General features: G+C 39.0%; 1 non-coding gene across 1 annotated transcript; it reads right to left on the bottom strand.

Annotated features, from left to right (window-relative positions):
- Positions 1-7174: 7174 nt before the first annotated feature.
- Positions 7175-7280, bottom strand: LOC133828315 (small nucleolar RNA R71). Its single transcript, XR_009890942.1, has one exon. It is a non-coding gene; the product is annotated as a small nucleolar RNA R71 (small nucleolar RNA).
- Positions 7281-22624: the final 15344 nt, after the last annotated feature.

The raw sequence follows: 22624 nt of genomic DNA, 5'->3' as shown, positions 1-22624 counted from the left end.
GAGATGTTCAGGTGGTGGCACATCACACTGGGGTCTATGCCCACCATGTCCTCATGACTCCATGCAAACACGTCTAGATTATCTTTCAAAAATTTCATCAATTCCTCCTTCACGTCACCTTGCAGGCTCCTCCCTATCTTCAATTTCCTTAAGGGTTCTTCCGTCACTGTAACCTCCTCTACTTCTTCCACTGGTGCTGCTCTTGACTCATCCACGACCCGAGGGTCCAGCTCCTGTGGACCCCCTATGGGCATACATAGCGCCTCATGTACCACCATGGCCATTGGCTCACGCGGCTTTACAGGCGCGCGGAGTGAGGTGTTGTAACACTCCCTTGCCTCCTTCTGTTCTCCCTTCATACTTGCGACCCCTCCTGGAGTCGGGAACTTGACAACCAAGTGATATATTGAAGTTATGGATTTCAACTCTTTCAGGGAGGGTCTCCCCAATACCGCGTTGAAAGCTGATGCACAATCTACTACAATAAAGTTAGACATGACTGTAGTCTGTCGGGGTTGCTCCCCCATGGTAAGTGTCAGTTCGATCATTCCAAGGGGTTGTACTGAGTCCCCTGTGAATCCGTATAGGGACGACTGGCAGGGTTTCAGATGGCGAATGCCCAGTCCCATCTTTTCCAAAGCAGGGCGATATAGGATGTCCACTGAGCTCCCGTTGTCCACTAGGACTCGATGCACACACATGTTCGCCAATTGAACTGTCAACACCAGCGGATCATTGTGGGGAAAGTGTACCCCCCGCGCGTCCTCCTCAGTGAAGGTGATCGAATCGTTTTCTCCCTTGAAGCTTTTCGAGGGTCGTTGTTCCAAACTCATGACACAGGGTGGTGGACTTCGCCTGGCTTCTCTAGCATACCGATCTCGTCCTCTGCGGGAGTCCCCTCCAAACCCCAGACCTCCGAAAATAGTTCCCACTTCTCCCCGGGTCTCTGGAGCATCTCTTTGCGTCTTAGATATCACTGGCTCATCCTCCGACTTCGGCCTTTCTCTCCCAGGGGTGTTACTGGTGGAGTGCCTGGTCCTCCCGTCGCCTACTGGGACAGTGGTTTCCCGACCCTTCTCTTCCCTCTTGGGCAGGGTCACATTCGACTTTCCTTGCACCAGGCCATTTAGCACCTCCTGCATGTTCTCCAGGGTAGTCTCCAGTCTTTGGTTTTTACGGTGCAGTTCATGAATCTCCTCTTCATAGAAACGAGGTTTAGAACTCGAGCTCACGGAATGGACCCGGGGTTGCTTATCATGTCTACTCGTCGAGGGACTCGAGTCTTGCCGGCCGGAGTTCGGTACCTACAGTGGTTTAGGAGGAGGGAACTCGTTGGCATTCCCAAGTGGTATAGTAGTTGTCCTTGGAGGATTCCCACCAGGCGGGGAGGCCGGTGACGAGGCCTCCCTGTCATTATCGTGAACCTCAGGGTCCCTTGGGGGCTCTGCGTCTCGGGGTGGAGGTGGATCCATCATGGAGGCCTTCAGTTGGACTCTGGTAAGGTGGACCTCCACCTCTCGAGGCTCCCTGAGTCGCTCCGAACGTCTTGACATTTCTCCTTGCCGGAAGTAATGGAAGAACAGTAGCTTGGTGCTTACGTTCCCACAGACGGTGCCAAACTGTTGACGGTAAGAACTCGTCAACGATTGATGGTTAGAAAACTTCAATCTCAATACTATAAGAAGCTATGAATTAGATAGAAAGAACTCTAAACAACAGGAGAAAACTCAGGCAAGCATGAGAACCAAGAGCATATATTTCATAAGTCTCGTTTTTACGTTCAGTTTTCCAACCCCTTAGCCTGAGGGGTTGGAGCCTATTTATAGGGGAGGCTCTATTGGCCCAGGATACAAACAAGTCCCAGACCATTGGGACGTACATAGGTACTCTGATAAAGTAGTGGCTCAGGGCGTAGTGGTGTCTACCCTGATGGTGTCAGAGTCGTGGCCTTGGACATAGTACTGTCGGCTCTGGCGCATGGTCGGGGGTGTCCAAGTGGTCTCACCACTCTTCGTACAGGTCCGTACCGCCACTAATCCTCAGACGCAGATCATAGGGTCGTGCCTCTGTTCTCTCCATAACCGTACACCCCGTGTCAGCGCACGTGCTCCGTACTCGGTGGTTCTCATCAATTCCCGTTCAATGCTCCATGTTCGTTTGGCATATCAACAAGATTCCCCTAAGTGATCTCATGCCTGTGCCAAGGAGGCTTCATCCTATGCATGTCCTAAGAAGTCGAGGTGCCGAGGGTCAGGGCCGGCCTATGCGGATCGCATAGACACGAGGCTAGGAGCACGGGTACCTCAACACACCCCTCACCCTCGCATAGCGAGGGTTCCTCGCATAGTGAGGCTGCCTCTCCTCCTTCCGAGCGCAGCGACGCGAGGCTAGGAACACGGATACCTCAACACAGCCCTCACCCTCGCATAGCGAGGCTGACGTTCTTCCTCTGAGGTGCAGCGTCGCGAGGCTAGGAGCACGGACACCTTAACACAGCCCTCACCCTCGCATAGCGAGGCTGACGTTCTTCCTCCGAGTGTGGACGAGGCTTGATGCCTGCTGGAATGGGGCGCACGCGGATGGCCAGCTGGGGGCCCTCGCATAGCGAGGGTGAAGTTTGGATTGGCAAGTGGCCGAAGTCCCTCGCCTAATGAGGGTGACTCTCTTACCCCAACTCCCTCACCATCATGTGATGCCCTTTCAGGATGTCTCGTAGCATAGAGCTTCACTTGTGAATAGAATTCACAAGGAAAAAATTCCACATTTACAAAAGTCTTAGTAAAAGGATCTACAATGTTATGTTCTGAAGCTGTCTTCATAGCTACAACATCTCCTTTGTGAACAATATCCCTAATCAAGTGGTAATTCTTCTATATATTCTTTCTCCACTTTTGACTCATTGGTTCATTCGAGATAGCTACCGCCCCACTATTATCACAGTACAAGAACAATGGCTTATCCATGTTTGGAATAACTTCCAGATCAGAATGGAACTTTTTGAGCCACACAACCTCTTTAGATGGTTCAAAAGCCGCTATGTATTCGACTTCCATTGTAGAATCTGCAATCAAGGTTGTTTTGATACTACGCCAGACTACAACTCCTCCACCAAGTGTGAACACTGATCCTGAAGTCGATTTCTGACTGTCTCTGTCTGATTGAAAATAAGAATCAATGTATTTAGTGGGGTTCAGGTCACCACCTGAATATACAAGCATATATTCATTAGTTTTCCTAAGATACTTGAGAATATTCTTTACTCCAACCCAATGACTCAATCAACGATTGGATAGACAACACCCGACTATCCCTAGTTGATACAAATTTTATCACCGCAAGTGTACGATGTTATAATAGTATAATTTTAATTGAAAAAAATGTCGAACCCATAGGAAATGATTTCTTAATTATGTTAATTACTAAACTCTTAAGCCCTTAATTTTATATAGACAAATTTAAAATAAGAATGTTCAACAAATAAATAGAAGAATGAAATAAGAACGATGAACTAATTGAAAATAAGATAATGTAAACCTAGAATATTGATTTTCCAATTTCAAATTATGAATCTCAGTTAATCAATTATCATAATCTATTCCTCTAATTTGTAATTTCAAGAACCCTAATTCAAATCATCTACCTTTCTCAAGCGTAAGTGAAATTATTCTTAATTAGTCAACAATATATCTCTATTCAATATCAATTAAACAAGAATTCATTAAGCATTATGGTTCTCTTAATGAAACTCATAGAAATCACGGAATCTATCAGTCTCATACTTTTGCTATGTCATGCAATTCTAGGTCCAATTTAAGATTATCTCTCTCAAGTGTAAAATCCTAAATCTCAATTCAATTCAATGGTGATCAAGCATTAAAAAGATTACAATAAACAAAAGAATGCATGAATAAATTAGAGAAACTTCATGGGAAAAATATCAAAAATTTAATTCAATAATCTAAAATAGTTCCATCAAGATTCAAGAAAGTATGTTTCTTTCATGATCACAAACATTAAACCAATAACATTCATGTTCATAACTAAGAAAACTGAAAAGTAAAAGAAGAAAATTTAGATTAGATGTTTAATTTGGCTTCAATCCTTCTTCATCGTGTTCTCCAATGCATTCACTACCTTCAAGAAGTTCTAAAGTGCCTCCAAGACATTCTAAAAGTTTCTTTAATGAAACGCTAAGTGTATGTTTATAATCTTCTAGATCCTACCCTCAAAATTCTTAAAAAAAACTCCTAATTTAAGCGCACGACACAATGGCGTAGAAAGCTTTGACTCTAGATGAAATTTTAATTTTTGGCAGCAGTCCAAGCTTTTGCAGCAGTCCATCAATATTCGAGAAAGTATGTTTCGTTCATGATCACAAACATTAAACTAATAGCATTCATGTTCATAACTAAAAAGAAAATAAAAGTAAAAGAACCGTTAATGAAACACTAAGTGTATATTTATAATCCTCTAGAAACTACTCTCAAAATTCTTAAAAAACTCCTAATTTAAGCGAATGGCACAATGGCGTAGAAAGCTTTGACTTGAGATGAAATTTTAAGTTATGGAAGCAGTCCAGGCGCAATGGCGCCTCTCGTGTCAGTTTCTAGTAGACTTAATTTTTTTAAGCTCGTTTCAATTCTCAGTTTTGATACCGCTTAATTAAACATGTATAATTGTTTCATCTGAACTTTAAATGCAACAATTAAAAAGCTATGGAAAGCTGATAGAAAGATCTAGAACTTCTATTTCTAGGAGTTTTTCTAGAATATAAAGAAATAATGGTAAAAATTCAGCTTGAAGTTCCAAGTTGGCGACAAAATCATCAATTAAGCATATTCTACACACTTTAAAGAATATATCAAATCCACATAAAAACTTGTAGTAAGCACACCAAGTCAAGATAAAAGAGACAGAAATGAGTGTATAAAATAGGCACTCATCACACACCCAAACTTGAATGATTGCTTGTCATCAAGAAATAAAATGCATTACTAAAGAAAACTAAAATAAAATACTAAAGAAAACTAAAAGAAAATCATCAAATAACCATAACCAAAAAAATGGCACAGACCAAGGGCGTATTATATCAACATGTTTGATAAATCCATTTTAGTGTCTTTTTAGGATGTGTTATTGTGGTAATCTTGAGTCTTTTTTGTTTGTTTTGTGCAAGATTGTGTTTGTCTTTGTTGTAGGTAGGTGCTATGAATCATGAGTTAAATGTGAAAAGAAGAGGAAATGGTGGAAAATGGAAATTTTGGTGTTCATTCGATCCAAATTGGTGTTAAGGATAAGTTATAATAAGTTTTTGAGGAAGGAAGGATGTAAAAAGGTTAAAATCAGGAAAAAAAAATAGAATTAGAATCGCGACATGGTCTTAAGGATAGCGACTCTATCAAAGTCAAAGGTTGCGGGTTTGCTGAAAGGAATTAGGGCCGCGACTTGGTCAATAGAGTTGCGGCACTAGTAGAAGTCAGAGGCAAATCCAGAAGGCGGATCAACACACGGGCTGCAACCTGGGTGAAGAGAGTCGCGACACCTGAAGAGCCCAACCAGATCCTGAAGTGCTTAAAGAATACACGGGCCGCGACCTAGGAAAGGCCAATTCATGGCCCGCCTTTGAAAAAAAAAAAAAAGGAGGAAATCATTTTTTTAGTATAAATTCATTATTTATGTTTTAATTAGGTTTAGGTCAGATTTCTAATTACGAATTTAGAGAGAAATTTTGATTTTGAGACATTTTTTTTTTCTATACTTTCTTATTTTTATTTCTTCTTTAAGATTTTGAATTTTATTTTTCTGAATAATTATTTTGTTGTTTTAGTCATGTCTGGTATGAACTAAATCCTCTATCTAGGGGTTAATGTAGTCGCTTGGATTTCTATTTAATGTTATTATGATGTTCTATTGATTCATCTTCCTTATTCTAATATATATAATGTTTTCTTAACACTAGAAAATATCTGATCAATATTTGGTTGTTTTCTGATTTTGATTCAAAACTCGAAAGACACAAATTGAATACGAAATCGTTATATAGACATAGGTTACATATTGGACGAAAGTACCTGTATGGTGTGTAGCAATTAGGTTTCTATGCTTAATGCCTGCTATGTGTTTAAGTTTATCACAAAGATATAGAAAACTTGCAGATAGGTTGAGATCTTATATCTTGAAAAAGAATAGGAATCGATTTTTTTTAACCTGCTATTAGAATAAGAAGAAAGAAATTTAGAACTGATTTGTAAAATTAATAGAATGAAAAGTTGATGAAGTTAATACCCTAGGTATTTTTATTATTGATTTTTATCCTTTGATTAATTGTTTTGTTTACAGTTATTGAAATTGTGCTTGTAGTTAGATTTATTCATCTTAATTTTACTTGACAAATAGAAAGTAAAGAGAAATTATTGGTAATTGGGTTATAGTCTATGTGGGGACGATTCTTATTTACTGTATATATTACCTGAATCGATTGCGTATACTTGAGTATCATAATTTACCGATCAAGTTCTTGGCGCCGTTTCTAGGGACATAATATCCAATATCAAAATTACTTGTTTTTTGTTCTACTTTGATTTTTACTTTAAGTACTCCTTCGAATAATTACTGTATTGTATTTCAGGAATTATTGGTACATGCGAGGAAGTAGACAAAAGGAACTCATACCAGTAGATCTTGAAATTGAGAGAACGTGTAGACAAAACCGAAAGATAAAGAAAAGGGTGGATTTTGCCATGATTGAGAACATGAATAACGGTATCAACAACAATGCAAATCTAGGTAATGTGGGTAATGTAGCAGCTAAGGCTGACCCACCATTGAGAAATTATGTACTCCCTACTATTACGGGGATGCATTCAAGTATTTGTCCTCCTACTGTAGAGGCGAATAATTTTGAGATAAAACCCTCGATCATTCAGATGGTATAGAATTGTGTACAATTCGGGGATTACCAAATGAGGATCCAAATCTTCACATCACCAACTTTTTAGAGTTGTGTGCAACATTTAAAATGAGTGGGGTTAGAAAAGATGTTGTTAGATTAAGATTATTCCCGTTTTCATTAAGAGTCAGTGCTAAGAGTTGGTTGAATTCATTACAAGCCAATTCTTTAGTCACTTGGCTAAAAAATTCCTTGGAAAATATTTTCCTCTTGCGAAGTCAGCCTGATATAGAGGAGAAATTAAGAACATTCATCAGTTTGATGGGGAGTCTTTATATGATGCTTGGGAACGTTTTAAAGAGCTACAGAGGAAGTGCCCACATCATGGAATAAAGAAGTGGCTACTGGTGGACACGTTTTATAATGGTTTGGGGGGAAATAAAAGGACAATTATTGATGCATCATTGGGAGGAGCGTTTATGAGAAAAAGCGCTAATGAAGCTTTTGAATTACTGGAAGAGATGGCAATGAATAACTACAATTGGCCCATTGACCGTGAGAATAAGAAGGTGGCAGGAGTCTTAGAGGTCGATCCTATTGCTTTATTGATCACTCAATTGGTATATCTAACCAAGCAATTGCAGTAGAATAACCTCGCTGCCCAAGCTATGCAAGTACATAATGTAATGAGTTGCGAGATTTGTGGGGGTCCGCATTCTTATGAGTAATGCCCAAGCACTGCTAGTTTCTCAACAGACGTGAACATTATGCCTTTGGAACAGACATAGGCTATTGGTAAGTTTCCATGACCTACACTCAAAACTAACTCAAATACATATACTCCTGCGTGGAAGAATAACCCCAACCTGTCTTGGAAAAATAACCAAGGTTTACAACCACAGTATCCATCTCAACACTCACCTCACCAACCGACTTATGGACTACACTCTAGGCCTTATTATGATCCAAAATCATGCTCATCTCATCCACTACCACATCCTTCCATGAACTTACCAACAACTAAACTAGACCAATTAAATCCATTTATGACAGAGACATGTCTTCAATCAAGAATTTGGAGACACAAATGGGTTAGTTGGCTAAACTACTTTCTAGTAGAAAGCAAGAGAATTTTCCTAGTTCCATGGAGGTAAATCCCAAATAGCAATGTCAAGCTATCACTTTGAGTAGTGGGACTAAGTACGATGGGCCTACAGTGGATGACAAGAAAAGAAAGATAGAGGATCAACATGTCACTAGTCCAGCACAAGGGGAGGTTACTGAAGACCTTCCAAAGAAAGAGAAGTTGAAATACACTAAGCCTACATCAAAGATTCCTTATCCTCAACAGTTTTGAAAGGCCAATATTGAAAAACAATTCTCCAAATTTCTCGAAGTATTTAAGAAACTTCACATGAACATTCCTTTTGCGGAGGTTCTTGAACAAATGCCTAGTTATGTGAAGTTTATGAAAGAGATATTGTCTAATAAGAGAAAAATGGAGGATTATGAAATTGTGGCATTGAAAGAAGAGTGTAGTGCACTTATTCAAAAGAGACTTCCTCAAAATTTGAGAGAATCAAGTAGCTTCACTATACCTTGCACCATTGGGAACTTTCATTGTGAGAGGGCTTTATGTGATTTGGGTGCCAACATTAATTTAATGTCGCTGTCCATATATAGAAGACTTGGTTTTGGGGAAGCTAGAACCACTACTATTACTCTTCAATTGGCTGACCGTTCAATAACACACCCCCGAGGTATTATAGAGGATGTTCTAGTAAAGGTTGATAAATTCATCTTTCCAACGGATTTCATCGTATTAGATATGGAGGAAGATGAGGGTGTGCCTATTATATTTTGAAGACCCTTTTAGCCACAGGGCAAGCTTTGATAGATGTTCAGAAGGGTTAATTAAGGCTCAAAGTACAAGGTGATGAAGTAGTTTTTAATTTTTTTAAAGCCTTGAAATATCCTTCAGCGAGTGACAATTGTTTTAGTGTTAGTGTATTGGAGGAACAAGGTGAAGGGTTTAGGTCTATTGAGGATCCACTTGAGTTGAGTTTGGTTGCAAGATCAGAAGAGTGTGAGGGTACTGAAGCCAGCGAATATGTTAAGTGGTTGAAATCAGCGGGGCAAGTTTATAAAAAGAAATATGAGGAATTGGTGCAAGTGCCTGAGAGACCTCTTCCATCTATTGAGAAGCCACCAGTTCTTGATTTAAATACATTTCCTAATCACCTTAGGTATGCATAATTGGGTGAGAACAACGCACTATCGGTTATTATTTCAGCTTCGTTGTCGCCGATAGAAAAAGATAAGTTACTTAAGGTGTTGATGTTGGGAATAGTGCCCTTAAAGCAATTGTATTTGACAAATGTTTTAAATGAAATAAATAATTGAATTGAATTATTACGTATATATAGACTATGCCCAATATTATATTCATAATATTAAGTAAATGTAAGAAAATTCCAAAGTTTATCTATGTGGTCTTAATACCATATTAGTCTAAAAAGATTGAGATTAAGATAATAAACTTAAAACAGTTCCTAGTAAAATAAATTTATTGAATCTTTAGATTAATTACTACTGGTACGGTCCACTAGTATTATGAATACATATGACCTATATCCAGGTTACTAGTGTAGTAGGACACTTTGGTGATGTGCTTTGCATGCTGAGAGTATGTAAAATTGGACAAGATGTGATTTGTTAAAACTTGTTTAAACACCGTTTTTTAGTATTAATGAAACACATCAAAAGATGATCATATATACGATGATCTTAATCCTGAGGTTGCTATGAACTCCTATATATGTTATCTGTTCCTTTGATTCACGCGTTAAGGTTTGCCCGAATGATCAGGCTACGAACAATTGTTTTGCAGACTCAATGATGTATGACATATATACCTTCTTATAGATTGAATAATGGTTCCCTATTGGGTTGGATTTTGGAGCTGAAAAGGTTATGAGCGCTCACGTCGCAAACTTGTTATGACACAACCTTCACTAGTAAAGTCAATGGTACACTAGGAAGAAGATATACCTAAAAGGGTAACACGGTAATTTTATTTCCTTTTAATTATGAACCATTAATAGAGGATTAACACTGTATGTAATGATTGTATCAATGGACACTTTATTCTTTAATAGAGTACTCAGTAAATATATGTCTATAATTATCAAGAGTTCAATCTCATATTTTTAGTTGAGTAATCATGAGATTAAAAAATGTGATTATTTAATCAAAGAGCTTTTATTAATAATATAGTATTTATTTGAGCTTGATATTATAGGTCCATAGGTCTTGATGGTGGCTCTATCAACACCATATAAAGGTAAGAGTTGATACAATGATGTAACTGTAATTTGAGAATTTGAGAAGAATTTCATTCTTCGGGTCAAGTATGCAATTATATGATAATTGAGGTTGAATAATTAATTTTTGAAAATATATTTAATAATTTAAATATATAAATTCTCGAATTTCATATATATAAATAAATAAATAAATATTTTAAATTAATTATTTTATTTGAGTGGGAGAAAAGAAAATTGGTAAGTAAAAAAATAGTTTTTGATTTATTTAATTTTAAAAGATGATGAAAATGATGATCATCAATTTGAATTTTTAATTTTTAATTTAAGATTTAAATTTTTAAATATGGTTGTCATCTTTTCTTTAAAAAGATTAATACCTTATTTTGTGGGAGATGTATTTTAATTAAATAATTAAATAAAAGAAAAATAAAAAATCCCTGAATAGCAGCACATGCCTGACAAAGTCCAAGGACTGTGCCATGTGTGTACCACATATACAGATATTGTATCTATATAGTTTTATTTTTTCTATTTAATTATTTAATAATTTAAATATAGTTTTTCAAATTTGGTAAGTTAGATATTTACCTAAATAAATTCCTATCATCATTATGATATTTTATAGTATTACTATTATTATTTAGAATGATATGGTAATAGGAATATGTCTCTATATATATGATATAGAATAAAGAGAAGATAGACAATACAAACAACATAGAGAAAAACATAAGTTAAAGAGAATTTCAGAATTCTTGTCACACAAAAAGAGTCTTTCTTCTTTTTCTTCTTTATTCTAGCCATTCTTAGACAATAATCCATGTTCTCATGTGTTGAGAAATACCTGTGATTCCTAAAAATACAAACCCATGTTCTCTATGTGCCCACACACACTTGAGGTGTAGAGAACACTCCGAAAGATCGTGATTTGAGTGCTCAAAGCTTTAGATAGGAAGATCGTTAATAATACAAAAAGACTCAAAGCCACTTGATAGGCTTCAAGAGGTAAAAGTTTATGTTCTTGTTTTTCTTGTGTTTGTATGTTGTATATATATATATATTTGTTGCATGATTAATAGTATTTTATGATAATGTTTCTGGATTTTTTTCTTGGTTATATAAACTGTTTATATGATTTATGAATTTTTTTTTATTGTTCTTGTTCGTAGAACTAAAAACAATGGGCCCACCACGCCAATTTTGCTGCGTGCTCTGAATGTTTTTCCAACAATTGGTACTAGAGTAGGTCATTAATCTATACATATTATTAATTGTTGTGTGGGGATATATGTATTTTTATATTATATGTGATATATGTTTAAATGGATAGATGTTTATTTTCATGATGATAGATTCTTAAGGGGTTGTTTATTATGGTGCTTTTGGGTTTAGGAATTGTTATTATAATTTCTAGATGACATATGTAAGCCATTTTGAACCATAAGAATTTTGTAATTTTTTGTTTAAAAATTATGAGTAAAAATTCTGTTGGAGCCCGACCCCTAGCCCCGAGCCTGAGCACGACCCCGAGCTACTGCTTGTGCAGCAGCCCAATCACGCCCCTACACGCACCTCCCTGCTGCCCAGCCGCACCTCGACCCTGAGCTGCTGACTGCGAACCAACCCAGTCGTGCCCTTGTGCTCTGTAGCTCGAGCCTAGAGCCCCTGCACGCCTCATTACTGCCCAGTCGCGCCTCTTGTGCACCTCAGCCACGGGCCACCCCTCTCCCAGCTGAACCACCTGCTACCACTGCCCATTATACAACACCTAGTGTGTTGTTACCATAATTAAAATTTTTAATTATTCATTTCATTAAAAATCAGAAATTGAATTTAAATGGCTTTAACTTGGAAATTTCTTTAATTGAAATAATAGTTATTATTTACCTTAATTAAAAATATTTTAATTGTTATCTTCCATAAATAAAATTGTTTTAATTAAAATTATCTTGCATGTTAATTTATTAAAATTAAATTGTTTAAGTTTATTTTTTAATTAAAATTTCCCAAATTCAAATTGGGCCTTTGAAACTTTTGGGTTTTAAAACCCAAAGTTTAATTATTTTTAAAAGTTTGTTTAAAATAATTAAAAAGATGTATAATTCAAAATGGATATGGAAAATGGTGGCATTGGCTCAACAAGACCACATCTCAAGGTTGAAGATGAAAGGGTTCTTTATCAAGCCATAATTAGTCTAGGTTACATTTTTCATGTATATTTTTGCAAGTCTAGTAATTTTTTCTAGAAATACCCAAAAGTTACCATACCCGCTTTTATTTTATTTATTTATTATAATGTTTTGAATGTGAATAAAATGTTTAATATTTTTTCATGCATTATAACATGCCATTCATATACCCACACAGTATGCAACTAGCATGTATTGCATTTGTGTAGAAACATGCTATTAGGAATGTCTTATATTTTTGTTATATGTTTATATGTGATAATTCATATAATAATAAATTTAGTCTTAATTAGTTAAGATGGTAAATCAAAATTAATGTTGTTTAACTTGTTGTTTCAATAAAAAAATGTTTTATTAAAATAAAAAAAATGATATTCTCTTAGTTAAAGCAAAATTAGAATTAGATTTATGGGCACAATTTTGTTTTTGGTTTTGCTTAATTAGATTAGTAATTAATAAAATATCATTTGGTAAAAACAATTAAATTTTTTTTTACAACTAAATTAAAAAAAATATTAATTTTATTAAAAACACACTTTTCAAAAATAGTGAGTGGGAGAGGGAGTTATGACAATAAGTCCCATGGTCTCTGTAACGCCCCAAGTCACTATGGCTGCTTCCTGGAATGATGACCGGCCATGCAAACCAACACGAGTCTTTCCAGCGTGCTTTGTCCTCACTCGCACGCTTCCTAGGAAAACTGCTCACGAGGTCACCCATCTTGAGACTACTCTAGGTCAAGCATGCTTAACTTTGGAGTTCTTAAGTGATGGGCTATCGAAAAGAAGATGCATCTTGTTAGCATAAGTATATCCATCAATCCATTTTAGCATTCTTCAACTGTGTAGTCCCATACCTACACAGTCTTAGAATCATCACACTTGACCTTCCCAGGCGATGTGGGATTGCACAACTTTTACCTGGTCTTTCCCCCTGCGTATCATGAGATTATGACTATCACAATCACCCCCCTTAGGGGTTCGTCGTCCCTATTGGCCACACTTCCGACTGGGTCAAGGCTCTGATACCATTTTTAATGCACCACGTCATTATGGTTGCTTCTTGGAATCACGACTGGCCCTGCAAACCAACACGAGTCTTTCCAGCGTTCTTTGTCCTTACTCGCACACTTCATGGGAAAACTTCTTAGGAGGTTAGCCATCATGAGACTACTCTAGGTCAAGCATACTTAACTTTGGAGTTCTCAAGTGATGGGCTACAAAAAAGGAGATGCATCTTGTTGGCATAGGTAGTACCCATCAGTCCATTTAAGCATTCTTCAACTGTGTAGTCCCATAACTACACAATCTTAGAATCATCACACTTGACCTTCCCCAGGCGATGTGGTATTGCACAGCTTTTACCCAGTCTTTCCCCCTGCGGATCACGGGATTCTGACTGTCACAGTATCCATTATTGTTTGAACAACAAGAGGCATAGGAAGAACCTCGTGTCGCCTATGTTTTCGGCTTCCCTAAGGAAAGACTTCTGAATATGTTTATTTTATCTAAAGGTTGACTTCTCTTATGAGAATATAATTAGTGATGTATTTCAAGTTTGACTGACCCTAAGGCACACTCTTGAGTTAAGTCATTGATTGAAAATCACGGGTTACACTCCAAAGGTGTATCTAGGCTTTCGAGCACAACTAGTGCATCTTGATCAAACTAGCGGTAGTTCATAAGTCAAAAGAGAAAAATGTGTTTTTAAGTTTTCACTTATGAAATTGAGATTTGTCTCAAAATGAATTTGGAGTTAGTCTGACCTACCCTAAGGCGATCCACTAAATTTTCAAATTAATTTATCGTGGATTAGTATATATTTTTATGTGTTTTTATATGTTGCATTCATGCATCATATTTACTTTTCCAAATAAAATTTGATATTTATTATATGTTTTCATTCACTATATTTTATTTATTTATTTCAAGCAACAATGGTTAATCCTCTTAATCCTGATCAAGAACCTCAAAATGAGAAAGAACCAGTTGATCCTCATGATGGCTTCCTAAGTACTTTTCATTTAGACTTCAACAATCTAGATGTTTGGTACAGAAACATACATATAATTCTAGATGAACTAAAAGTGTATGGTTCAATCATTGATGTGCCTCCAAATGAGCCATCAACTTTATCTAATTATGATAGTCATAAAAAATATGCGAATTGGACGAGATCTGATTATTTGGCTCGTCATTGCATACTAAAGACTATGCCAGACTATCTTAAATTGAGATATGTGAACCTCAGATCTACATACGAGAAACTGGAAAGGATCAAAAGAGATTCTTTTAATCACGTAAGAAATTTGCAGAAATAAAGTGTAAGTATGATTTTGCTCATCTCTTTTTAATATATTTGAATAGTTTATTCAAATTTTTATGCCACCATATTTTTGTCTTGTTTTCAAGAATGAATTATTAAAGAAAAGAAAAGAATGTGAAAGAAAAACAAGAAAATGATTGAAAATTGGTAGACCAAGTGATAACTGACATGGAAATTAGTTTTTCATTTTCAACATTGTATTAAGTTCTTTTTCTTTAAGAAGTAGTTCTGGAATTTTTTCTAGAAACTATGTTTTTAGATTCCTTTATTTGATGAATGAACAAGTTTAGTATTTCTTTTGAATAATAAATTCAGTTGTTATTTTTTGAAATATACTTGTTTCCACTATTTCATCATTGAGTATAAATGATAATTACGTATTATTCATTATTGTGCAAATCATAGATTTAGTAAGACATCTTATTCCAACCACAATTAAATGAAACATATATTTGAATTACTTTTGATTTAATTTTAATTAATCAGACACATAAAACCAATAAAAAATAGTCTTTTTTTGCAACCATTCAATGGTTCTCTCCCTGTTTATATAGTTTGTTAATTAAAGTTAACCAAAAGACCTTTCTCAAATAAAGGCTCAAAAATCACATAATTGTTTAGCTAATACATAGAGATGTATGTTGAACCTTTTAATGTTCAAAGCTAAAAGAGATACTCAATAATAAGTCAATATTGATTGACATTTATTTAAGATATGTTTAACTTTGATCAAATACAAAGAAGATTTCTTGAAATTTTCATGCAACATTCAAAGTAAAGTCACTTAGAGACTTGTTTGATCTGATAAAAAGGAAGTCTAAACTCGAATTTGGAATTCAAGTAATTTGCATGTGAACTTGGAATTTAAACCAAACTCACATACAACTAGAATGTTACGCATAAATTAGTATTTTGAAAATAGAATATAATCATATTAGATAAGATTAAATAGACAATGAGTAGTCATTATCGTCTTTATTATTTCTATAATTTTAACACTTGTTATACTCTGTACATGTTAAATTGTACAACATCAAAGACTTAGAAGTTTGGATTCACAAGTGGTTATGTGAATAAATTGAAAATTTTCCATGAAGTCATTTAGTAAAATAATTTAATAATCATAAAAGATTACAGAAGATTTTGTGTCTCTTTAAATGCTACTTTAATGAAGCATGATTATTATAATCACTGTATTTTCTAGTTATGTTATACTAGAAATAATGACTACAAGTCAAGTAAGCCAGTTACTAATAATTAACAATGATAAAACCAAAGAATATCACAAATTCTGTAAATCATTGTTGTAGTGGGAGCGTTAGTTCGTAACTACTCCATTACAAATGTAAAGATAGTTACATTGTGTGTAACACAATCTAACTATACTTCATCAACATACTAGTATATGAAATGAAAAAGGTTTTTACAGAAAACAACGGCTGAAACACCATGAATCTAGAAATAGAATTTGGAATTCTGTGTCATCTGGATTCTTGAACATCCAACTAAAGTTCATTGAACTTCAATTTGAAATAGGATATTCAAGATGAAGAGGAGAACTTTGGAAAGTACAAACTTTTTAAAAGTTAGGTTAATAGCCATAGGCTATGAATAGAAAGAAGAATTTATTACTTGAATAAATGTCTTCCACTTTAATAAAACTTAAATCTGTTTACATACTCTTATCCACTGCTTTATGCATGGATTATGAGATTGATTTAAATGAATGTCTAAATAGTTTTTCTGAATGGCTGTCATGACAAAATCATTTGAAGATCTTGACTAGATTCTGTTGTGATTCTTATTCTTAATATTGACAACGTTCTAATCATTGGCAATGATGTAGAGAAATCGTCAATAAAGAAGAAATAGTTAGCTGAAAATTTCTAAATATTGGATTTTGAAAAGCCAAGAATCTTCTTTACATTCAAATTTATAGAGATTAAAAAAACAATCTTTAGGCACTTTCTCAAGCGACTTATATAGATGAGAAACTTAAATGCTTTAGTTACAAAATCCAAGAAAGTTTTTTGCCTTCCGATCAGGAGGATGTATTATCTAAATAATAAATGTCCATTTACTCTTTTACTAGAAAAAGAGGACATGGGACAAGTATTCCTACAACTTAGTGATAGACTGTTTAATGTATCGAATGTTATGTTTTAACATTTGTTAAACAATGGGAATAGTCAGTAGATGTCAATCCATTGATGGATTAAGTCATTGAATAATTATAAGGACTTAATTTTGAGTTTCTTAAATATAATAGAGATTATATGTATGTGCATTTAGGCAGACACCTAAATATCCCAAAATGTGAACTTATTTTAAATCAGCTTCCATAACTGTGGAACAAACACATTAATCTAGAAATGTGTTAGACATTTCAGATTTGTATGCTTCACCACAAAAGCTGAAATATGACAGCTATGAGCAATGAAATAGGCGGTTTGATTTAGCTGAGTTCTTTGACATTCTGGAAAGGGTTTCAGACCATAATAAATAACTAGTATCACATTACGAGAGCAATGGAGATACAACTATTCTAGAAGAACTAGAAATCATGAGAGGGTAAAGCACATGAAATGAAGTATCATTTAATTCAAGGCAATTTCACATAATTGATGTAATGATCTTGAAGATAACATAAAAATTGTTTCTTACAAAACTGTTACAGAGACTTTATTAGACAAATTCAGTCAGGAGAATGTGATTGACATATTGAACAAGATGTCTCAATTTTCTTTAGGGAAAGTTGGAGAATGTTGGGAATAGTTCCCTTAAAGAAATTATAGTTGACAAATGTTTTAAATGAAATAAATAATTGAATTGTGTTGACGGTGAGAACTCGTCAACTAAGTTGAGTTGGAAAAATTATCAAATCAAGATCACTAATTGGAAAGCTGTAAAAACCTGAACAATAACTCAAGAACAATGAGAGGACAATAATGGAGAATTCAGTCTTTCATTCACACTCAAGCCTCTACTACAGTAAAAATTTTAACCCCCTTTCAGGTGGTCTTAGAGTCCATTTTATAGTAGGCTCTAATGGCCTTAGGTACATAGTGGTCCAGGAGACCATAGGGTACATAAGTACTATGTCAGGGGAGTGGCTTCAGAGGTTGTGGTCGTACATCCAGCACAGGAGCAGGTGTCAGGAGAATGCCTCCACTACTTGTCTGTACCCATGTTTGATGAGTGGTGGCAGGCGTAGTGGCGCAGGAGGTAGTGGTGTCGGCTCTGACCTATGGGCGTAGACGTACGGACCATGACTCTTACCCCAGCAGTCTCACTAGCACTGGTATCCGTACTTAGTACTAGGTCGTACAAGTATGTCCCATTCGACTCGTACTGGATCTCCTAAGCATAGGGGTCTCAAGGTGTAAGGAATAGGACCCTTGGTGCGAGGTGGAGATCTTGGGTCCTTGGCATGAGATGCCTGAAGCCTCCCGAGGTCACTCACGAGTCTGGGCGATAGGCATGTGGCCCTGGCAGACGTCTAAGGATGCGTGACGAGACGCCCTCCTTGCGACCCCCTTGATGGCGTGGCTCCCTAGCTATTCAGGAGGCCCTCCTCCTCTTGAGTGGCCATGTGATGGTGTGCGCAAGCCTCCTCGAAAGCTCTCACAAAGCATGCTTTCAATATAGTGCTCTGCCTCGTTATATGAGGCTCTCAATATGTCGCGTCCTCGGAGGAGCCCACCTCTCGCATGGCCCCTCGCCCGAGTGTTGGCCTCACGAGATGGTGGCCTCGCCCCTGGTCTGATGCGTGCGGATGAAGGCCTCGCGAGATGGGTGGCCTCGCCCATGTGTTGGCCTCGCGAGATGGTGGCCTCGCCCCTGGTCTGATGCGCGCGGATGAAGGCCTCGCGAGAGGGGTGGCCTCGCCCATGTGTTGGCCTCGCGAGATGGTGGCCTCACCCTTAGTATGATGCGCGCGGATGGAGGCCTCGTGAGACGAGGGCCTCGCGAGATGGGCCTCGCGTATAGCCGAGGTGAGGTGCGGATGGAGGCCTCGCGAGACGAGGGCCTCGCGAGATGGGCCTCGCGTATGGCCGAGGTGAGGTGCGGATGGAGGCCTCGCGAGATGAGGGCCTCGCGTATGGCCGAGGTGAGGTGCGGATGGAGGCTTCGCGAGACGAGGGCCTCGCGTATGACCAAGGTGAGGTGCGTGGGCGAGATGGGCCTCGCGAGGCTACTGAGCCTTGGCACCTATGCCTTGCCACTATGGGCCACCTGGCTTCGACTCCACGAGGAACGAACCCAGACTCGTGTCGTGATGGTGCGATGGCTTCCCGAGACGACGGTGGCCCAAGGGCCTTGCCTCGGCCTCATATTTTCTCTTGATGAGATTATGAGCATCAACACTTGCCCCCCAGTATAGGAGAGTACCTTTAGGTGCTCTTGTAGACTATTCACCTTGATTCCTATAAAGAGGTCTTCATTCATGGGCTAATATTTTCACCTTACTCCTTTGGCTTATTGGTTTGGAGAGCCCTTCTTTTTTCAAGAGGTGAGGGGTTCAATCCCTCACAACCTCATTTTCACCATAGTTCCTTTTATTTGTCTTATATATTTTTTCACTTCATTTCATCATCATTTTTTTTTTACATATGAGCTAATTTCTTGGTGTGTCTATTTTATGACTAACACATCTTTCTGGTTCATTCTTGCAGACGCGCATTTTCGACTCTTTGGTGCTTTTCGCTCCCCGGCCTCCTTTGGACCCCAACTTCGCTCTCTTAATCGCTTGAGGTATATTTTCTTTCCTTCTCCCTTTTATATATATATATATATTTTTATCGGGTCCAAACTAGCAGTACTTGGGATGGGGTACATTAGTCTGAGCTTGTAGTGAGTTTGACCATATGCACGCCCCTCCTCTTTGTTTTTTTTTATATCCTGTAGTAGGCCATTTAGGGCGTTTGCATCTAGAGGTATTAAGCCTATCCCTTTGTGTTTTGTAGCCTTCCCCTCGTTTATACATGAGCCCCTTTTTGCTGTTGGGACGTGGTTTCATGGCCAGTGACGGCCCGTCCGACATACCCCCAAGGGCTGAGTTTATTGACCTGTCCTCAGGCTCAGAGTCCCCTGAGGGCAACCCTCACCAGGACTATGACTCCTTAAGGCAAGCCCGCATCCGCCACCTTGAGTGCATGGCCGAACTTAGGTGTAAAATTTGGGTGGTGGAGAGCGAAATTGACTCGGTGTCGAGAGGAGATGGAGGACCTTCACCCCCAGACCTTAGTAACCATATAGCGCGTCTTAGGACGACCCTTTTTGAATTGCGGTGGGAGTTAGAATTTATGGAGGGACACCTTCCGCCAGAACCTCCCACTCCCTTCTCGCCTGATGATGGTCATGGGGCTGCTAGCTCCTCTCCCCAGCCCTTAGTCTCAGTTTATCCCAGCTTAGTGCTTCCGCCATTGCTCCCTCGATGGAAAACTCTTGCTAGGAAGAAGAAATGGAGGGTTAAGTGTTCTGCCTCTTCCTCACATCTTTCTTTTGATTTTGTAGATATGCCGAAAGCACGCAGACAGGTGTCCGTCCAGGAAGGGGACGACGCCCCTCTACTGGCGTCCAGTCTAGTGTCACATGTGTCTTCGAACAAATTGAAGGAGATCATGAAGCACTACCGTGTTGCTCCAGAATACGCCCTGTATGCTCCTCAGGAGGCCTGCCGGGCCGACCGCCCTGAGAAGGGTTTTGTGGCTTTGAGTGAGCAGATTTTGAAGGCGGGTGGCACCATTCCTTTGCACCCGTTTTTCATGGCGGTTCTTAACTACTTCGACTTGGCCCCTCTTCAACTGTCACCCAACAGTTGGTTGACTTTAAGTTGCCTTTTCATTTGGTTCAAGGGAAACGTCAAACGCACCCCGACGGCGCAAGAGGTGCATTCCTTGTATAACCTCATGGCAGTGCACAAGTCCAAGGGCTTTTACTACCTGCAGAAGGCCAACAACAAGCTCCCCTTGATAGAGGGCTCAGTGTCCAACACAGGGCCTTGGAAACAAGACTTTTTCTGGGTAGAGGGTCCTCTCTCTGTTCGTGAAGACTTTCGCGCCGGCCCTAGTAAGTACCCTGGTCTTTCTTTTCTTCTTATTAGAACTTATTGTTTCGTACTCTTGCTTGTACTGACATTGGCGTGGATCATGCAGGGCAATTTGCTGATCTTCGGTCATTGGGCTGGAGGCGGAGGCCATAAACAACCTCATTAATGCAGACTCCGCCCTGAAGAAGGCGGCGGTCCTATTTACTGTGGCGAACCTCAACCGCCACCAGCTGTCCCTGGTCTCTGACCCTAAGCTCCTGTGGTCAGTTACTGGGTCTAAGAAGGCTATGGCTATGCCGGCTGAGCTGTCCCTACACGACGGTGAGGCCGAGGAGGAGATGGAGGATGCCCCCCTCGAATGTGGTGGATCTCATCAGCGCCCCCTGTCCCCCGAGGGATGCCCCCCCTATGGCTCCCATGACCAGGACATGGCCTTTCAATCTCTAGACCCGCAGGCCGCAGCGGGATGTTACGCTCCCCCTGGCCTTGATGGCTATGACGCCTTCCTTCAGGTCCCTCATGATATTGGCTCACCGGGGGCTGATTTCATTGACCTTGCGGAGGCCCCCTCTAATCTACCAGGGTCTCGGTTTTTCTCCTTCCCTGCGCCCCCTCCTGCTTCGGCGAGCGGGTCGTCTGTCCCTGTCCAACAAGATGCTCCTAGTATGGAGGCGGAGCCTTGGGTGACTAGGATGGCCTCATCTTATGCGCAACATTACATTCAAATTGCCTCGGGCCTCACTGTCTCCGACTGGAGGGGTCTAGGGAATGTGACTCAACCAGACCTTGGGGACACCCTAAGGAGCGCCGCGGCCTGGGTGAGTTCTTGCACCTTGCGTCGATTAGTATTATGTATAGATGTACATGTGTTTTTCTTTTTGTTACTTATTGCTGATGCCATTGACTTTTTTGTGCAGATCTACACTGTGTCTCTTCGGTATGCCGACACGTCTAGCACCATCTCTACATCTACTGCTGAGAGGGACTGTCTTACAGCTCGGGTCCAGGAGCTCGAAAATGAGCTTAACGAGACCAAGGTCAAGTTGTCCAAGGCCCGGACTAAGTCTGCCAACTTGCTCTCAAAGAAGGAGAAAGCGAAGGCCAAGATCAAGGAGCTAAAGGGCAAGGCTAGACGCTTGGAGCACGAGCTCCAGGGGGCCAAGTCCACTGCGGCTGCGTCGCAGGAGAGGGTTACTCAACTGGAGACCGAAGTCGAGGCCCTTAGGGCCGAACTACAGTCAGCGCAGGAGAGGAACGCTTCCTTAGAGGCGGAGAGGGCTTTCTTGGAGGCGGAGAGGATCACCACCGAGCGTAGGTCTATAGATCGTGCTCTTTACAATGTGTGGAGGCAGGATCCCAACTTTGACTTCTCCTCTTTTGGCGAACAGGCCGTTGCCCAAGCGGCCTTGTGGAGGGCCCACCATAGGAGGCCTTGAAGTAGTCTTGCTTTTTTTTTTTTACTTTTAACTTTGTAATATCATTATCACTGCTACTTTTCTTTTGGTAACTCTTGAACTATCTTAAGAACTCTTTTTTCTAATGTATAAATACATGTGTTGCTGTTTATTTCTTGTTCTACTGCATTTGAGGCCCTTTTAAGCCTGCATGATGGGGTTTGGTTGGTTCCCCTCTTTTATTTACCAGGCTGGCGGTCCTTTGGAGCCCATACAAGAGGGTTCACTGAGACCTCTTTTGGTGCCTCTTGGTTGCTTCTATAAGGATATTTTGACCCCTTGGGTCCTAGTTATCCTTTTATGTTTTTCTTGCGCGCGCTTATTATTTCTTTGCGAGAAGCGTCCTTCTCGTCGTTATTCATAGTACTATTTTTGCAAGGGTCTCCTTT

The sequence above is a fragment of the Humulus lupulus genome, chromosome 3, assembly GCF_963169125.1.
Source record: "Humulus lupulus chromosome 3, drHumLupu1.1, whole genome shotgun sequence".
Classification (NCBI taxonomy): Eukaryota; Viridiplantae; Streptophyta; class Magnoliopsida; order Rosales; family Cannabaceae; genus Humulus; species Humulus lupulus.
Note: the sequence above shows the minus strand (reverse complement) of the source record. Positions and strands in the feature narration are given on the sequence as shown.